This window comes from Calliphora vicina, chromosome 4 (assembly GCF_958450345.1).
Source record: "Calliphora vicina chromosome 4, idCalVici1.1, whole genome shotgun sequence".
Lineage (NCBI taxonomy): Eukaryota > Metazoa > Arthropoda > Insecta > Diptera > Calliphoridae > Calliphora > Calliphora vicina.
The window spans coordinates 58379483-58398144 of record NC_088783.1 but is presented as its reverse complement, the minus strand read 5'-3'; positions in this window follow the sequence as shown (position 1 = coordinate 58398144).

Genomic DNA, 18662 nt, shown 5'->3' with positions numbered 1-18662 from the left:
TCCCAAACAAAATTTTAAAAATCCCCAAAATGTCCACATTTACAAAAATTCAAAAATTTTAGATTTTAAAGATATTTTTGGTAGATTTACATTTAATAAACTAAATTTTCTTAAAATACAACAGAATTTTTAAATTCCCAAAATAATTTTTAAAAATTCCCCAAAGTTCCCCATTAAAAAAATTAAAAAATTATAAAGTTTAATGATAATTTTCCGAGAATTATTAACTAAAAATTTTTTTTTAAAACTTTACAAAATTTTTAAATTCCCCCAAAAAAATTAAAAAATCCCCAAATTTTCCCCATTTAAAAACATGAAAAATTTTGAATTTAATAATAATTTTCTGAGATTTATCAAACAAACTAAATTTTCTTCAAATACAACATAATTTCTAAATACCCAAACGAAATTGTAAAAATCCCCAAAATATCCAAATTTACAAAAGCTAAAGTAATTTAGATTTTACTGATATTTTTGGTAGATTTTAATTTAATAAAGATTTTTTTTGTAAAATACAATAAAAATTTAAATTCCCAAAATCCCTAAAATTTCCCCATTTAAAAACATGTAAAAACTTTAGAATTTAATAATAATTTTCTGAGATTTATTACATAAAGTAAATTTTCTTAAAATATAACTAATTTTTTAAATTCCCAAACCAAATTATAAAAATCCCCAAAATATCTACATTTACAAAAATATAAAATTTTTAGATTTTAATGATATTTTTTGCAGCTTTACATTTAATAAACGAAAACAAAACAATTTTGAAATTTCCAAACAAATTTAAAAAAATCACCAAAAGTTCCCCGTTCAAAATATTAATAAATTTTACAGTTTAATGATAATTTAATTAAGTAAACAATTTTGAAGGGTACATATCTGTCATTCATTCTCACTTAGTTATTCAACACTATATACACCAGACCATCACAGGAAGGGAACCTGTACCTAACAAACCTGATACGTTTGAAGCGAGTGTTGCAATAAGTGTTAAAAAGTATTTAGAATGAAATGGTTGGGAAGTTTTGCCTCACAAACTAAATAGTCCAGACCGTGACCCGTCCGACTACTATTTGTTTCGATCAAACGCTTTCTCTGGGATACGCTTCACGTTTGAAAAGAATATATGACTGCTTGATTCGTTCTTGCCCTCAAAAGATGAGCAGTTCTTTTTGGCTCGGAATCCATATGTTGCCAAAAATTCACAAAAAAGATTCAAAAATTCCATAATTTTACCCAAAAGAATTAGATTTGAGTGATATTTTTAGTTGATTTTCATTTAATAAACAATATTTTCTTGAAATACAGCAACATTTTTAAATCCCCAAAAACACTTGTAAAAATCCCCAAAATTCCCCATTTTAAAACAACCAAAAATTTTATAAATTAATGATAATTTGTAAAGATTGTTAAATAAACAAAATTATCTTCAAATAAAACACAATTTTTTAAATTCCCAAAAACATTGACAAAAATCCCCAAAATTTCCCCATTTATAAACAGGCAAAAACTTAAGATTTTAATAATAATTTTCGGAAATTTATTAAATGAACAATATTCTATTAAAATTCAAAACATTTTTTAAATTCCCAAACAAATTTATAAAAATCCCAGATGATCCCGATTTACGAAAAAGCAAAAATGTTAGATTTTAATTATAATTTTCAATGATATATATTTCCTTAAAATAACAACATTTTTAAATTCCTAAAAAAAATCCCTAATTTCCCCATTTAAAAACATACAAAAAACATAGATTTGAATATTTCTAGTAGATTTTCATTTAATAAAGAATATTTTCTTAACATACATTTTTAAAATCCCAAAAAAAAAATTAAAAATCCCCAAAGTCCCCATATCCAAACATCCAAAAATGTTTTATTTTAATGATAATTTGTAAAGATTATTAGATAAACAGTATTATCTTAAAATAAAACACAATTTTTAAATTCCCAAAAACATTGTTAAAAATCCCCAAAATTTCCCCATTTACAAACAAGAAAAATTTTAGATTTTAATAATAATTTTCAGAAATTTATTAAATGAACAAATTCAAAACAATTTCTACATTTCCAACCAAATTTGTGAAAATCCCCAGATTTACGAAAAAACCAAAAATCTTAGATTTTCCCCATTTATAAAAAAGCAAAAATTTTAGATTTCAATGATAATTTTCAATGATTTATCAAGTGAACAATATTTTCAATATAATTCAATTTTTAAATTCCTAAAAAATTATTTAAAAATTCCCTAATTTTCCCCATTTAAAAACATACAAAAAACTTAGATTTGAATGATATGTTTAGTAGATTTTCATTTAATAAACAATATTTTCTTAATATACAACAAAATTTTTAAATTCCCAAAAAAAATTTTAAAAATCCCCAAATATTCCTCATTTACAAACAGCCAAAAATGTTATATTTAAATGATAATTTATAAAAATTATCGGATAAGCAAGATTATCTTAAAATAAAACACAATTTTTAAATTCCCAAAATCATTGTTAAAAATCCCCAAAATTTCATCATTTACAAACAGGAAAAAACTTGAGATTTTAATAATAATTTTCAGAGATTTATTAAATGAACAATATTATATTAAATTTTTTAAAATTCCCAAACAAATTTGTGAAAATCCCCAAATGTTCCCCATTTAAAATCAAACAAAAATTTTAGATTTCAATTTAGAACACGTCAGAAACTGAATTTTCAATGATTTATATATGAGCAATGTTTCCCAAAAAAAAATTTTAAATTCCCAATTTTTCCCCATTTCAAAAGAACCAAAAAATTTAGATTTGAATGATATTTTTTAGTAGATTTTCGTTTAGTAAATGATTTTTTCGTAAAATACAACAACATTTTTAAATTCCCAAACAAATTGGTAATTTTTAAATTCCCAAAAAAATTTCAAAAATCCCCAAATGTTCCCCATTTACATACAAGAAAAAATTTAGATTTTAATGAAAATTTTCAAATCTTGCAAGAATTTTAGAACATCCTCTATAAATTAATTAATTATTATTTCATTCCCTTATTTTCTAAGTTACAGTAATTAATTTCCTTTGAAACCCCATCTAATTGACCCATAGTGCTTCTAGTCATGTTTTAAGTAGTTTTAATATCTTAAGCTTAAACCACAAATATGGCTGGAACTACAAGAGTAAAAGCAGCAAAGTCTATTATAAACCAAAATAAAATTGTGTGTATGTAACATTGAAAACATAAAAAAACCCCAGAAAATAGAAAAATGAGCTCTTGTTTAGGTTTTCTAATACACAAAATTGAATTTTGTTCAAAAACACACAACAACATCAAGAGAAAAATCTTATTTTCTTCCACTTCAAATATTTAAGGCTTCATTTTGTAGCCATCATCATCATCATCTTCTTTTTTTTTGCCGAGATACAAAGGCAAGTGTATGGAAAGTGAATTTATTTTGGGCAAAATAACAACATACCTCTACACACAATCTAGAAAATAATCTAGAATACAAAAGAAAAGCAACCATGGGCACAAATTTCCTACAATATTTTAGCTCAAATTTTCTATCATTTTTTTTATTTTATTTTTTTGGGGGTATTTAGTGTTTTATTTTCTATGGCAACACATGTTTTTAACATTCTTGCAATATTTTTTTTTTGTTCTTAAAATTGTATTTTTTTGTTTTTGCCTAAAATACATTAAATTGCTAGTTATCTATCTATCTTTCTATTGTAACTAGTTTTAGTTAAAACATGTCTAGACTAGGAGGCTGTATAAATTATATTTTTCTATTTCATTTGACTTGAAACTTTCAAAAACACTTGCACATGCACTTTTTTCCCTATTATATTTAAAATCATACATGTGCATCACTTTCTTTTTTGTTGCCAGGGATTTCAAGGATATTCTTTTTATTTTCGTAGTTGTTCTATTAGAAACTGCAACAAAAAGATGCTGATTTTTATGATAACATTGTGTGGTCTATAAATTAGAGAGAGTTTACATTTTATTTATATAAAATTTGATTAATGTTTAAAAGAAAATTGCCATAAATTTAACAATTTACGTTTTTTGTGTTTACAGACTTGACTCAAAGGAGCTGTGTAATTTGATTTACTTAAAGAAGACATCAAGGAAATACAAAATAAAAAACTAAAGAATTTGTGGAAAAGAATGCAAATAAAGTACAAACATATTTGGTCAAAATGTTTTCATTACAAAAATGTGTGTTAAATGCAAATAAAATCATTCAGTAGGAACTGAACTGAACTAGAACCTGAACTATAGTTCATTGTATGATAACGTTCGTCATTATATTGATGTGTCTTTTTGTTTCATTGATGTCATTTGTCATAACATTGATGTCAAAATTCTAATGATAGGGCATCATCAATATGAAGATGCATTTTTCTATGAGTGTAGAACCTGAGCTAGAACCTGAACTAGAACGTGAACTAGAACCTGAAATAGAACATCAACTAGAACCTTAACTAGAACGTGAACTAGAACCTGAACTAGAACCTGAACTAGAACCTGAACTAGAACCTGAACTAGAACCTGAACTAGAACCTGAACTAGAACTAGAACCTGAACTAGAACCTGAACTAGAACTTGAACTAGAACCTGAACTAGAACCTGAACTAGAACCTGAACTAGAACCTGAACTAGAACCTGAACTAGAACCTGAACTAGAACCAGAACTGAACTAGAACTGAACTAGAACCTGAACTAGAACCTGAACTAGAACTATAACTGAACTAGAACTGAACTAGAACTGAACTAGAACTGAACTAGAACTGAACTAGAACTGAACTAGAACTGAACTAGAACTGAACTAGAACTGAACTAGAACTGAACTAGAACTGAACTAGAACTGAACTAGAACTGAACTAGAACTGAACTAGAACTGAACTAGAACTGAACTAGAACTGAACTAGAACTGAACTAGAACTGAACTAGAACTGAACTAGAACTGAACTAGAACTGAACTAGAACTGAACTAGAACTGAACTAGAACTGAACTAGAACTGAACTAGAACTGAACTAGAACTGAACTAGAACTGAACTAGAACTGAACTAGAACTGAACTAGAACTGAACTAGAACTGAACTAGAACTGAACTAGAACTGAACTAGAACTGAACTAGAACTGAACTAGAACTGAACTAGAACTGAACTAGAACTGAACTAGAACTGAACTAGAACTGAACTAGAACTGAACTAGAACTGAACTAGAACTGAACTAGAACTGAACTAGAACTGAACTAGAACTGAACTAGAACTGAACTAGAACTGAACTAGAACTGAACTAGAACTGAACTAGAACTGAACTAGAACTGAACTAGAACTGAACTAGAACTGAACTAGAACTGAACTAGAACTGAACTAGAACTGAACTAGAACTGAACTAGAACTGAACTAGAACTGAACTAGAACTGAACTAGAACTGAACTAGAACTGAACTAGAACTGAACTAGAACTGAACTAGAACTGAACTAGAACTGAACTAGAACTGAACTAGAACTGAACTAGAACTGAACTAGAACTGAACTAGAACTGAACTAGAACTGAACTAGAACTGAACTAGAACTGAACTAGAACTGAACTAGAACTGAACTAGAACTGAACTAGAACTGAACTAGAACTGAACTAGAACTGAACTAGAACTGAACTAGAACTGAACTAGAACTGAACTAGAACTGAACTAGAACTGAACTAGAACTGAACTAGAACTGAACTAGAACTGAACTAGAACTGAACTAGAACTGAACTAGAACTGAACTAGAACTGAACTAGAACTGAACTAGAACTGAACTAGAACTGAACTAGAACTGAACTAGAACCTGAACTAGAACCTGAACTAGAACTGAACTAGAACTGAACTAGAACTGAACTAGAACTGAACTAGAACTGAGCTAGAACTGAACTAGAACTGAACTAGAAGGAGTACTTTGGGAAACCATTAGAATATCTTTATTTTCCAATACAGCTTTTGATTTTTAAAAATTTCTAACTAAAGAAAACTTATATTCCTGTCTCTCCATCAACACGTCGCAAAATGCCATCATCCCTCACATTTTTTGTCCTGGAAAAAATTAATAAATGAGTCAAGGTTAATTTATAAACCCTCGTCATAATTAATTTCATTTACAAGAAAACACAAATACCAAACACGATTCATAGTTTTTTTTCTTCTTCTACTCATTTTTTACACAAGGACAAGTACAGACTGGTGTTAGGAAAAAAAATCACAGTAAACTGAGAATAAAATCCCTTCATACCAAATAAGAGTCTGTTAAAAATTAAACTAAGAATAAAAAAAAAAACCCAGACAGATGTTGGTTGACCATAGACTACAAAATGATGATGACAGTTATTATAACGGTGTAACAAAAATACAAAATGACTCCTTACTCTACTACTCCAATTTTACGCAAAATTCTAACGTACTAGTTACATGCATTTTTATACAAAGTAAGAATAGCCACAATAAAATGGTGAAATTAAATTACATTTTATACGTTATAAAAAAAGAGTGGCAAAATGAAAAAAAAAGAGAAAAAATAACAGAAACAAAACAAATTTTATGGTGTAATAGAGGCTGCACAATATAGAAACAAAATGTCAAAAACATTTAGAATTAATGTTAGGCAGACAACGATTATTAGTTACACTACAGAAATTAATACCTCGCTTTCAAATACATATAAGTTATTTAAACAAAATACTGCATATATTTAAATGACTTTTCGTCAATGCCTCCTTGTACTCGTTTTAATCTATGGAATCAGTATTGATCCGAAACTAAATGGTTCTACGAACTCAAATAATTACATGTGCGATCTATCTTTTTAACAAATGTGTTGGAAATATTCATAGCCCCAGACCATTATGTATCTCAGATCACAACTTTAAATTTAAATTACCAGAATATATTATAATATTCATGCTACACCACGTTTTTATATAGTAATTATGTTGTATTGGATACCATAGAGTTCGGAAATACTTATAGTTTTTCTGAATCACTTCGATTAGTACCTTTTTTATCAACAAACGTAGTGAAATAACGATATTCTCAAAGCTACAACTTTAAAAACTCCTAATTATTGTTGGTTTGATATTGATTTTAAAACTGTTGCTTTTGTTTTACATGTTTTACCTATTGAAAACTCGGTTGGAAAATGGCAGATTTACTGTCATCAACCTTTAATTGTTTCAGTAGAAAAGCATACCAAAGTAGCAAACCATCGAAGTAAATAAAAATCAATTCAAAAATTAATAAGTTATGCAAATTTTTGCTTTAATTGGATGTAATTATCTAACCATAGATAAATACATATAGATTGGAAACTCTGCTGTCAAAGCCTAACTCAGTTGTCAAAAACCTAAGTGGTGAGAAAATGTATGTTAAAACCAAAACAACCTTCGTACATGTGATTATTTTGTTTGAGTTTTTTTCTAATTTCCGCTCTATGTGTTTTTCTCTATGATGCTAACTTTAAACTACCGTAACTCAGCCATTTTCTAAACGATTTTCAGAAATCTTTCTCTGTTTAAAAGATATACATATATTTCTAACAAAAAAAAAAACAAGAAAGTATACTGGGTCAAGTCCGACCACATAATACCCTACACAGAGTATATGACCAAATCATTATTATTCAATTCTATTTTATGTAGAAAATCCTTAAAAGGATTTTTGGAAGTGGAGCTTATATGGGAGCTATGGTCAATTATAGATTGATCCAAAAAAAATTGTAAATGTGATTTCCTTTTATATAAAACTAATTTGTGGAGAAACTTGAGTGGATACCTATATAAATAGGACACATATGACAACAAAGTCCGTCCGTCAGACAGACGGACGTACGGACAGACATCGTTTAATCGACTCTAAAAGTGATTCTGAGGCGATCGCTATACTTTAAGGTGGGTGTTGGAATAACATTTTTTGGTGTTATAAACATCAGTACAAACGTCTAATACCATCCTCCCACTATGCTGGTGCAAGGTGTAAATACTTATGACGTTCAGAATTTCTAACTGTAAGAATGCCGTTTTTTCACTAAAAATTATAGGGAAAAACTAAAATTGCTACATGAGAAATCCTGGATTTTTTTCGTTCACTTTTGTATTACTGTATTATAGTTTGCTTTATTGGGCCCAAAATATAACTTTTTCCGCCATTTGTACAGTAAATATTGCCAACCAGAAAACAATTTGAAAGCTGACAGTTTAGAGTTAGTCATTGTTGAACAATATTTCAAAAATAATGAAAGTTTGGCGGACATGGGAAAGGTTGACAAAAGCATTTTGCCGTTGTAATATTATAAACAAATTACAATCTTAATTGAAATCCTACGTAAAATTATAAAATTTTGTACTCGTATTGGTACAAATTAAAATTTCGAAAAATTTTTGCTTTTATTTTTAATTAAGCTCTTATAAATAAATTTTATATAAAAAAATACAAATTTTAAAGATGGAAGGAATCTAAGAATAATTTAAGTTGTGAAAATTAATAACATAATATGGAACAGGATATATCTCAAACTTATGGGAATAGTCTTCTTTTCGAAATCTTTGAGATTTTGAATTGCAAGATGCCTCGAATTAAAGGCATACTATTAATTGGTTTGGTATAAAATTAAGAGGTTGTGAATAATACTAAACAAATCATAGGTTTTTCGTTAATGCTTCTAGAGCAACAACTATTTTAGGTAAAATTAAATTTTTTTTGCTAAAAACTTTTAGTTAAACCTTTTTGCACTCAAAACTAATTTCACAGTTTTATTTTTTTCAACCGGATAACTATTTTTTCACTTTTGGTGAATAAAAAAAGTAGATTGAAAATTTGTATCTGAAGATAAATTGTATTTGAAAAGTCCTATTTCGATTTATTTCAATCAGTTTCAATAGGGTTTTTCCTTGGGTCAATAAAAGTTTGTCACTTTATTTTGAAATAATTTACGACACATGGTTGGCATTATTATAAATAATTCGAATATAACAAATGTTTATACCCATCACCAAAAACAAATGCGGATATACTGATTTTGAATACATACATCGAAATATGGACAGTACTTCTTTTATTCTCGATGGACCTAACAAGGTAGAATTTATTGCAGACATTCTATTATAATAGACATATACGAGACGAGAAATTAATAAAATCGATTAAATCAGAAAAAACAAGTCATTTTCGGCTGTGCGGAATCTTGTATACCCACCATCTTATTTACTGTCAATAAACAATTTTTTCTGATACAAGGGTTATATGGGGGCTAGGGTCAATTATGGACCGATCCTGACAAAAATTGGTTGAAAGATTTGGATAGACATAAACACTTGCTTATGTGCAATTTCATCACTATATTAATTATTAAAAGACTGAATCGTTTATTTCAAAAACCAGTCAACTAACAAAAAATTCACAATTGATGTATTGGCTGATGACTGTTTTTTAATGGTAAATGCATTGTTTAATGCAAAAAAAAAACATAAATACTGCCCCTTTCTTATGTAGCAAAGCCGAGGAATCTGTGTTTACTGCCGAAAGAAGTCAATTGACAGCGCTTGACACAATAACAAATACTAGGCTTTAATCGATTTTTTTTTTTAGAATTTTTCGTATGCAATTAACAATAGTGATGATTGTTTGTTTTAAACAGTTACAGAAATGAAAATATAAATTTTGTAAAAGTAATTTTTAGGCTGCTAGAAGGTTTTTTTGATTTACACGAAATCAATAATTTGTTGCTTGACTGGTTTTTGAAATAAACGATTCAATTATGAATGTTCAAGACATTATCTGAGAGGCCTTGCATAGGGACAAGGGACAAATCGCACAGTCAGGTCAAAAGTGACACAACTCAAAATTAAATTAAACCCGAAAAAAGGAACTTTACGCTTAAACTATGCGCAATACACTTATTTATCTATACAAAAGATATCAGTGTATTCTGTTGCTGTTAACTGTGGCTAAAAACAGCACTAATGTCTTTCATTATTTTTCAATTGGTATATATTTATTTTCGATTTCTGAAAAAGTAAAATTTTGAGTTGTGTCACTTTTGAACTGAGTGTGCGAAATGTTGGCCGATTTTCGTCATACTTCACTCAGCCTTATCATGTAAGGCGTAGTCGTTTTACGACAACGACAGTTTCGTACTAGATTAAAGAAATTATTCAACCTGTTTCATTAATCTAGTACGAAACATGATAAGGCTGACTAATTCGCCTAATTTCAGAGTACTTAAAACTAGTTTGTGCATAATTTTATTAGGATTGTGACGTAATCAATATATTTATGTCTGCTCAAACTGTATTCCGGGGGGACATGAAGGCTAGGTGAAATCAAACACCGATATTTCCCATTATCAACCTTATCTACAGAGAGTATTTGTAGAAAATTTCCGTCAGCTAGCTCCATTTATTTATGTCCTATAGTGTTTTCAACAGATGGACAGACGGACGGACATAGCTAGATCGTCTTAGAATCATATAAGGATGCAGAATGTATGTATGCATTTTCTAATGTGGGTATGTGACAGATATTTTTTTGTTATAAAAATGTCGTTATTTTTTGGGTTTTTATGTTTTTTTTTTGGCATATTTCTCTCAAAGGAAACGTTTAACACATTATAAACATAAAACATCACTGAAACGAGCTTTTCCGGTTTTTCGAAATTCAATCTAGACTAGGGCTATAACCAAATTTTGGCCCTAGCACCACGCGATGGAAAATGTTGTGTTATTTACGAAACTTTTTTTTGGGTCACAAAAACGATTTTTTAAAGTCAAAATTTTCCCATTACCGCAAATTTTAAATTTTATAGATTCGAACCAGATTATAAAAAAAACTATTTGCGTTTTTTGGATAAAAAAAACTATTTGCGTTTTTTGGATAAAAAAAAAAAATATTTCCAAACTTTATCGCGTTTTGTGGGTGAACTTTTTTGACAACCTCGAAAAAGTAATACCATTTTTTAAATAACTTTTAATGGTCTATTCGACTATGCTAGGGCCATTTTGATATTTGCAAAAAATATAAAAAATTTATAGACCTTTTCAAGTTGAACTTACAAATTGAAATCCATATAAAGTTTGAGTAATAACAAATTGAAATTCAGAAAAACTAACTAATATTGAGAAAAATCAAATTGAAATTAAGAAATCGAAATTAATATTAAGAAAACACAAATTGAAATTCAGAAAATAAAAATTGTAAATTAAAAACCTGGGGTTAAGTGTCTCCAAGTCACCACTTTTGTCGAATAATTTGTTGACATTGTCTACAAATCGTCTCCATTTTTTACTTTGCCGTTTATGTGTATAGAAATGTTTGACAACTGAAAAAATATTAATTTATTTTCTGTTTTTTTTAATATAAAAAAGCTGTTGTAACTAATATAATTGACATTTTCCCAATTAATTTTGAAGTAAATTTAAAGAGTTGGTATTTAAATTTATATGGATTGAAATTAACGAATAATTTAAAATTGATAGTTCATATTCTTTAGATACGACAAATTATGATACTTCTCGTTGGCAATGCCGAACGTAACCTACATAACATATTTGGATCCAAAATAATTCTGAATTTTAATGCTGACGAATCATTCGGCAAATATATTTACCGCAATATATTTTCGGCTCTGATAGGTAAAAAATGTGTAAAACTATTTTCCATTATGCATATTTGATCAAAATATCACAATTTTTTCAACACCCAGCTGCTATATCCACTTTCAGTGAATCTGCACATTAAAAACTCCTTTTCAACGTCAGAAGAAAAATTTTTTTAAGTAAACAAGTCGCAGCAAGTCAAAAAATAACTAAAACGAATCTTCTGGCAAAGAAGAAGAACGCAACTTGTACCTTTTTTACTTTTATATGTTAAAAATATTTTTATATTCAATAAAACAAGCAATTTAAAAGAATATATGGAAGTGTATGGACTGAGTTTGTTTCCAATACAAAGTTTAAAAAGTGTAGACTGGAATGACTAAAATCTACTACTGAATATCTGGTTTCAATGTCTCCATATGGTCCCATAAGAACTGCATAGTCAATAGTTCTAACGGTATTATTAATAGAGTGAAAATCCAATAAAAAGATTCAAAAGTGTGGACTAGAATTGCTAAAAATGTACTAGTGAATCTCTGGTCCAATGTCTACATATGGTCGCATAATAACTACATAGTCTATAGTGCCGAAGTCAGTAGTTCATTTTCAATGATAAGCACATGTTAAATGTCTATAGTAAATAACATTGTCTGGGGTATAAGAAGTCACTAGTACTGGTGACTGTGTCAATAGTAAGTCAGTCCAGATTCACTATTGACATTTCCTACAGGGAATATTGAACTAATATTTTCTTATGGAACACATACAACGACAACGAAATTTAAGGTTTTCTCAATAACAATTTGTATTTTCTGAATTACACCATTAATTGGGAATTCTTGATTTCAATTTGTATTTTCTTAATATCAATTGGTATTTTCTCAATATCAACATGAAATTATATTTACATTTTTCAAATCGTATTTTTCATACGTTCTAGACACTAAATTTTTAAATAGAATATCAACCATGTCGTAAAAATATGGCTCAACCATATTTCTATTAATACAAAACATTTAAAGCTGATCATAACTAAAATTTTGACTGACATCTAGTTAGTTAGTGGTTTTAAATGAGGGCTTGTCTGGAGAGTGTTTTGCTCGTATGATAATAAAATTTAAATTATTTTTTTTAACTAAAATAAAAAATTTTTGCAAAATATTTTTTATTTTTTCCCCTTTGTTTTGGCGTCACAAATATTTCCCCCAAATTTAACATGCCCTGTAGTAACGACACAAACAAAACAACACAAATCCTTCAAAACAAAACACAATAAAAAAAATAACAAAATTTTTCGTGTTGTGACTAGACAAAGTTGTAAATTCGTTTATATACTGTTTTGGTGGTTTCCGGCGGTAATAAAAACAAATTAAAAAAAATAAAATAAAATACGTATTTTTCTGAGGGGGTTTACTCCTGCTGGAGAGTGTAAATTATGACACTTGCCTTTTTAATATTTATTTTTGTGAAAATTACAACTGGTTGTTTGTGTAGGTGGTAAATGATGGAGTTTATTTTATTATGTTTGTTTCAATTTTAAATTTCAATTTTTTTGGAGGCGAGCACTATTTTTTATGAAATATTATGATGAGGATCATTTACAAAATGACAGCAGCATTAGCATTCTTTAGACTTTTAAGCTCATTTTATATTTTTTTTTTAATTAAAACTTTCTTTTAGTTAAAGAATTAAAATTAATAAATTCTTATTTTTTTTTTCTTTATTCAATTTTATTTTTTGTTTAAAATACAGTTTCCACTTGGAGAATTTTCCCAAAAATTTTCTTTGCACTTCACTTTATTATTTTTGTTGTAAGCCTTTTAATTAACCGGTTTTTTGTAGTACCATTCTGTCGTTACAAACTTTTTCAAATATTTTTTTTTTTTCTTTTTCTTAGTTTTTTATTACAAGAATCTGTTTTTTTTTTAAATTTTTGTTTAGTTCTTTCACTTATCAAGAATCTTTAGTTCTCTGTAATGTTCCTCAAAACATGTTCAGTGTTTTGCTTGCTTTTACAAGCCGTTAGTTAAACGAATTTAGCCACACACCTAAAAAATAACGCGTCCTTACTGTAACATTGCAAAACTTACACTAAACAACATGTTTAAAGCACAGCCATCAGCCATCATCCATCCATGGTAAACATCAGGAGAATGACTGCATGCAGCAAACATATACAGACTCAGTCAGTATTGTTTTTGCAAAGTAAAAAACAACAAAAATAATTATGTTTCTGCATATATACACTGTTACACACATAAAAACATAAAAAAATAATACATTTCAGAAGAGAGCTGAGTTTTGGATTCTAGTTGGACTCGTACTACTACTATGCACAGCATAGCACTACATTGTACGTCAACTACAACTGCTACTACTACTGGTAGTACCCGAGTCCAACCATTAAAGTTGTTGTTATTCTTGTTGCTGTTGCTGTCTGTCTGTCTGACTTTGGTTGCTCTGTGTGTGTTGTGTTGTTTATTATCCCCCCATTTTGTGTGTGTAATTTTAATAAATTTAATCGTTTGCATTAAAACGAGTCCCTTTCGTGTAACATTAGTTAATATCTCGTTAAATGCATCAGGCCAGAGTTGGAAAATCGAATTTTTTAAATGACAATAAAGACAAATTTATACTTAAACTCTTTCCGGTTTGGTGGTCACTTTACTAACCACCTTTTCTAGAGTCTTTAAACTATTTAAAAAGTGAAATTTATTGAAATTTTGCTAAACAATTACATTTTTTTAAGTCATCGTTTAAGTTTTTTTGGCAAAATTTTGCCGTCTGGCTGCTCTGTTTAGATTAATATCTTAATTTAAAATAAGTAAGAGAGCTACTATATTCGAATCTTATATAGCCTCCATCAAATTATACTTCAAAATAAAAATTTTAAATATTTTTAGGTAAACAAAATTGTTTTTTCCAAAGTTGTTTTTTAATTTTTTGGAAAAAAAACTTTTTCGAATTGATTTTTAAAAATTTTTAAAATTTTTTTTTTTGTTTTTTAAATTTTTTTTAAAATATTTTTCCAATTTTGACCCATTGTAGGTCCAACTTACTATGGTTTTATATACGTCATTGCAAAGGTCTTTGAAATATTTATCATTAGATATCCATATTGTCTATATTAATGACTTACCCCCAGTAACACGATGTCTGGTTATGAATTAACTAATTGTTAAACTGACAGTTTTCATACAAAAATATTTTTAACCGACAGTATAACTATTAGTTAGGCCATAACCAGGCTTCGTGTTAATGGGGGTTAGTAATAAAGATATAGGTCAAAAATATGTGTAAAATCGAAGTTGTCCTCAGCCATTTGTGGACCGATTTTGTCGTTTTTAAATAGCAACCGAGCCGGAAGAATTCTGGAGATATTGATGCATAAATCGTGTATGTAAGTTATTTGGGAGCTTCGGAAAGTTGATTTCAATAGACAGACAGACGGACATGGCTTAATCGACTCCGCTATCTATAAGGATCAAGAATATATATACTTTATACAGTCGGAAAATTATATTGTTGAAATTATAAACAGAATGACAAACTTATATATACCCTTCTCACGAAGGCTTTTTGTTCATCAAATTCAGTGTTATTTTGTTACATAGTGTTTGTTTGGTTGGCTTGAGCTAACAAAGTAATATTTTATACTATATTCTTTGATAAATAACGTAAATAATAAGGTGGTTAGATTACTAACCACCTTATTACAGGAATAGGTTTTATATAATGTGTTTCTCTACATAATATTATGTTATTTTGAAGGGATGCCGTGTGTTGTCGGATGATGAAAATGACTGCTGTCCTAAACCCCACGAAGAAGAGAAATGTTAGGAGCAAGTCGATCTGATGATGATATACCTTCGGGTCACCAGTTAAAATATGTTAAAATTTGGCTAATACTTCTGTTAGTGAGACAAACTTTTCGATTGGAAGAGCCGGTTGATTACACAGAAGCTGGGACTATATCAAATGATATAGAACCTACACAGCTATTTCGTTTGTTTTGTTCAAAAAATTTAGCCAAAATGATAAGTTTTCATAATTATTGTTAATGCCAACCGCCATGGTGGTTACTAAAGTAACCACGTTTTCCATAAGAACCTTTTGATGTATTTTTAATTTTTCTTATTTGTCATAATACAAAAACCCTAATTAAAGTAAAACTGCACTTATTTTGATTATAAACTTATGCACAAAAAAACTGTGGCTGAAAGAGTTAAGCTAAACATTTTTGTAAATTTAAACACTATTGAGTCTTCAAAACTTTTGAAAAACTTTAACGATACCTAATTTTTATACCCACCATAAAGTTGGGAGGTAACTGTATTGATTTTGTCATTCCAATTTCTAACATATAATTATCTGGGTCCTTACAAAATTCTATAACGATGTAGCTTTGTACGGCTGTCTGTTGAAGGCACGATAGGGCCTATAGTGAAGGACTAAGAAGGACTAAGAGTATTCTTTGTTGTCCAGAAAAGTTTGGTATTAAAAATGGGCAATATAGGTCAAGTATTGTCTCACGACTTAAAATGCGGGTTTTTTTTTAAGTATTGGCCCTTGTTAGCAATGACATTTTCCCATCTTTCTGGCAACAAATGGATTCCGAGCCAAAAGAACTGCTCATCTTAAGAGGACCAATCAAGCCAATATCGGATACTCTGTTCCAAAGTGAAGTGTATCCAAGAAAGAGCGTTCTGTAAGGTAAGGTTTCCAATCAGCCGCTAAGTGACAAAAAGAAGAGCAGCTCACGTGGGTATTAAGCTATAGGTCCCTTTGTGTTTCATGAAAGTAGAAAGTCAGAAAAAGAGGAACAGATAGAAATGAAAAAAGGAGAAGATAGAAAAAGTTAAAAGGAAGATGTCCGAAGAAAGAGGGAGAGAGGAGGTTTTCAAAAATTGCGTACCGATAAGTTGGCGGTTATTAGGTCACTCTAAAGATCACATGCCTGGTCTTTGTAACCAATTACTGCTCCTTATAAAGGCATTAATGCCCTCTAGCGTCATATTCGAGGACTCTGAAAGACTATTTAGAGAACGATGTCCCAGAAACCTTAAGCGTAGATCTCCTAATGCCGGAAAGTGACAAAGAAGATGAAATATTGTCTCATCCTCCTCCTCGTTTTGACAACTTCTGCAGAAGTCGTTGAAGGGCAAGCCAAGTCTCCTCGCATGGTAGCCAAAAGTGCAGTGTCTGGTTATGACCGCCACTATACAAATCAATTGTGAGCGTATCATGTCAAGATGATATGTTGTTCGTCCACGATTCAGTCGGGGCCATATCATTCTGGTAATAGTGCATGTGGATTCACAACCCCATCTTGTCTAAGCGAGCTCATAGTAGAAGTTACTAATTTGTAGCTTACATTTGGATAACGAAATCCTACATAGGAAATCTATGTCTCCGTCAGGTAGTGTTAAAAATATAAACTGCGTATATTTTTATAATAATGTTTATTCAACAAAGTTTCGATAAAGAGTAAAAATCAAATTGAAAAATTACAAAACTAGAATTACATATTTTACAATGGATAAATTGATTTTCAAAAACAAAGTACAAATATTGAAAGTAAAGTATTTAAGTTGAATATAAAACAAAATAATTCAACAGTAGCATGGCGATTTTTTTCGCCAAATCGTTAGCAACGCAGTTGCCCGTAGTATCTCCGTGTCCCCATACCCACTTGAGTACGACTGTTGAATGTCTCGCCATCCTGTTTAAGTATGCCCGGCATTCCAGGACCAAATTTGATGTCGTGTATACACCTGTTATAGACTTTATTGCGGCCTGACTGTCAGTATATATACGAATATACCTGCCTGATATCTTGTTATAACTGAGCCAGTTAGCCGCCCTTTTGATCGCTGATATTTCAGCCTGAATAATGATACATTCTTTTGGAAGTCTAAAAGATAATCCAATGTCGAATTCCTGAATGTAGACACCTGCGCCAACTCGATCTTCCTTCATAGAACCGACTGTATAGACTGTGAGACCCGCTGTGTCATATAAAGGTCCGTCTATTGCTTCCGTATTATACGGCATTGAGAAACCGAAATTCATACATTGCCGTCAAGGCTTTTGAAGCCTTTGAAAGGGTATTGGGATTCCAGGATAGTTTGCTATTCAGAATAACTCCTAAGTATTTCGCATTGTCCGATAGTGTTAGTTCAACACCATTTAATCGGGGAAGCGAGAAATGAGGAATCTTGTACTTCCTTGTGAACAGTACAAGTTCGATCCGAATCTCAAAGTTTTTCTCTCCCGCACAAATTCTAATATGATTAAGAAATCGATTTCTTCCATAACCGATCCGTTTCTCACGGTCTCGTCGGTCATGTCATTTCCTTGAATAGCAGTGTACCTAAGAATAAGTGACATTAATTGCAACGGGAGTATCAATTTAATTGTAGATGTATCCTAAGTAGTATCGCACGCTTTGTCACGGACTGTCTCCAAGGACTTTTATTTCAAGAATATTTCTTTTACCTTGCCTTGTTATAACTTGCCGTAGGTAAGTTTATTTTTTTCATTTCTAAGAAATTATATTTTATTTTCCAAATGGAAAGTAATTTTAAAGTTACTTTTTCATATGTATATATTGCAATAAGATTTTTTTTTATTCTTAAGAAAAGCACTCAATATACCTTAATATTATCGAAATCCATCCCTGCATCTGGCTAAATATGGCGAGAGTTATATTACTTTACATAGAGAGCAAAAACATATTAAGTCTCTTTTAAATTTCATGGACTCATTTACATAAACCGGCTTTTTTTCTGTGATGTTGTTTTAATATGAAAACATGTGCATGTTTTTTTTTTGTCGTCATATGAAATATTGTTTATATTTGAGAGTTAATTATAATTTTTATTCTCTAAATAGAATGCTCTCTCTCTGGTTGTGTTTTTAATCATAATAATAAACTTGCTTGGTTTCTTTTCATGTCTTTATGTGCGATGTTTCGTTTTGTTGCTCCCCTTTTGATCCAACCATACCATAATGTAAGTCCTTAATGTAAAACAGAGTG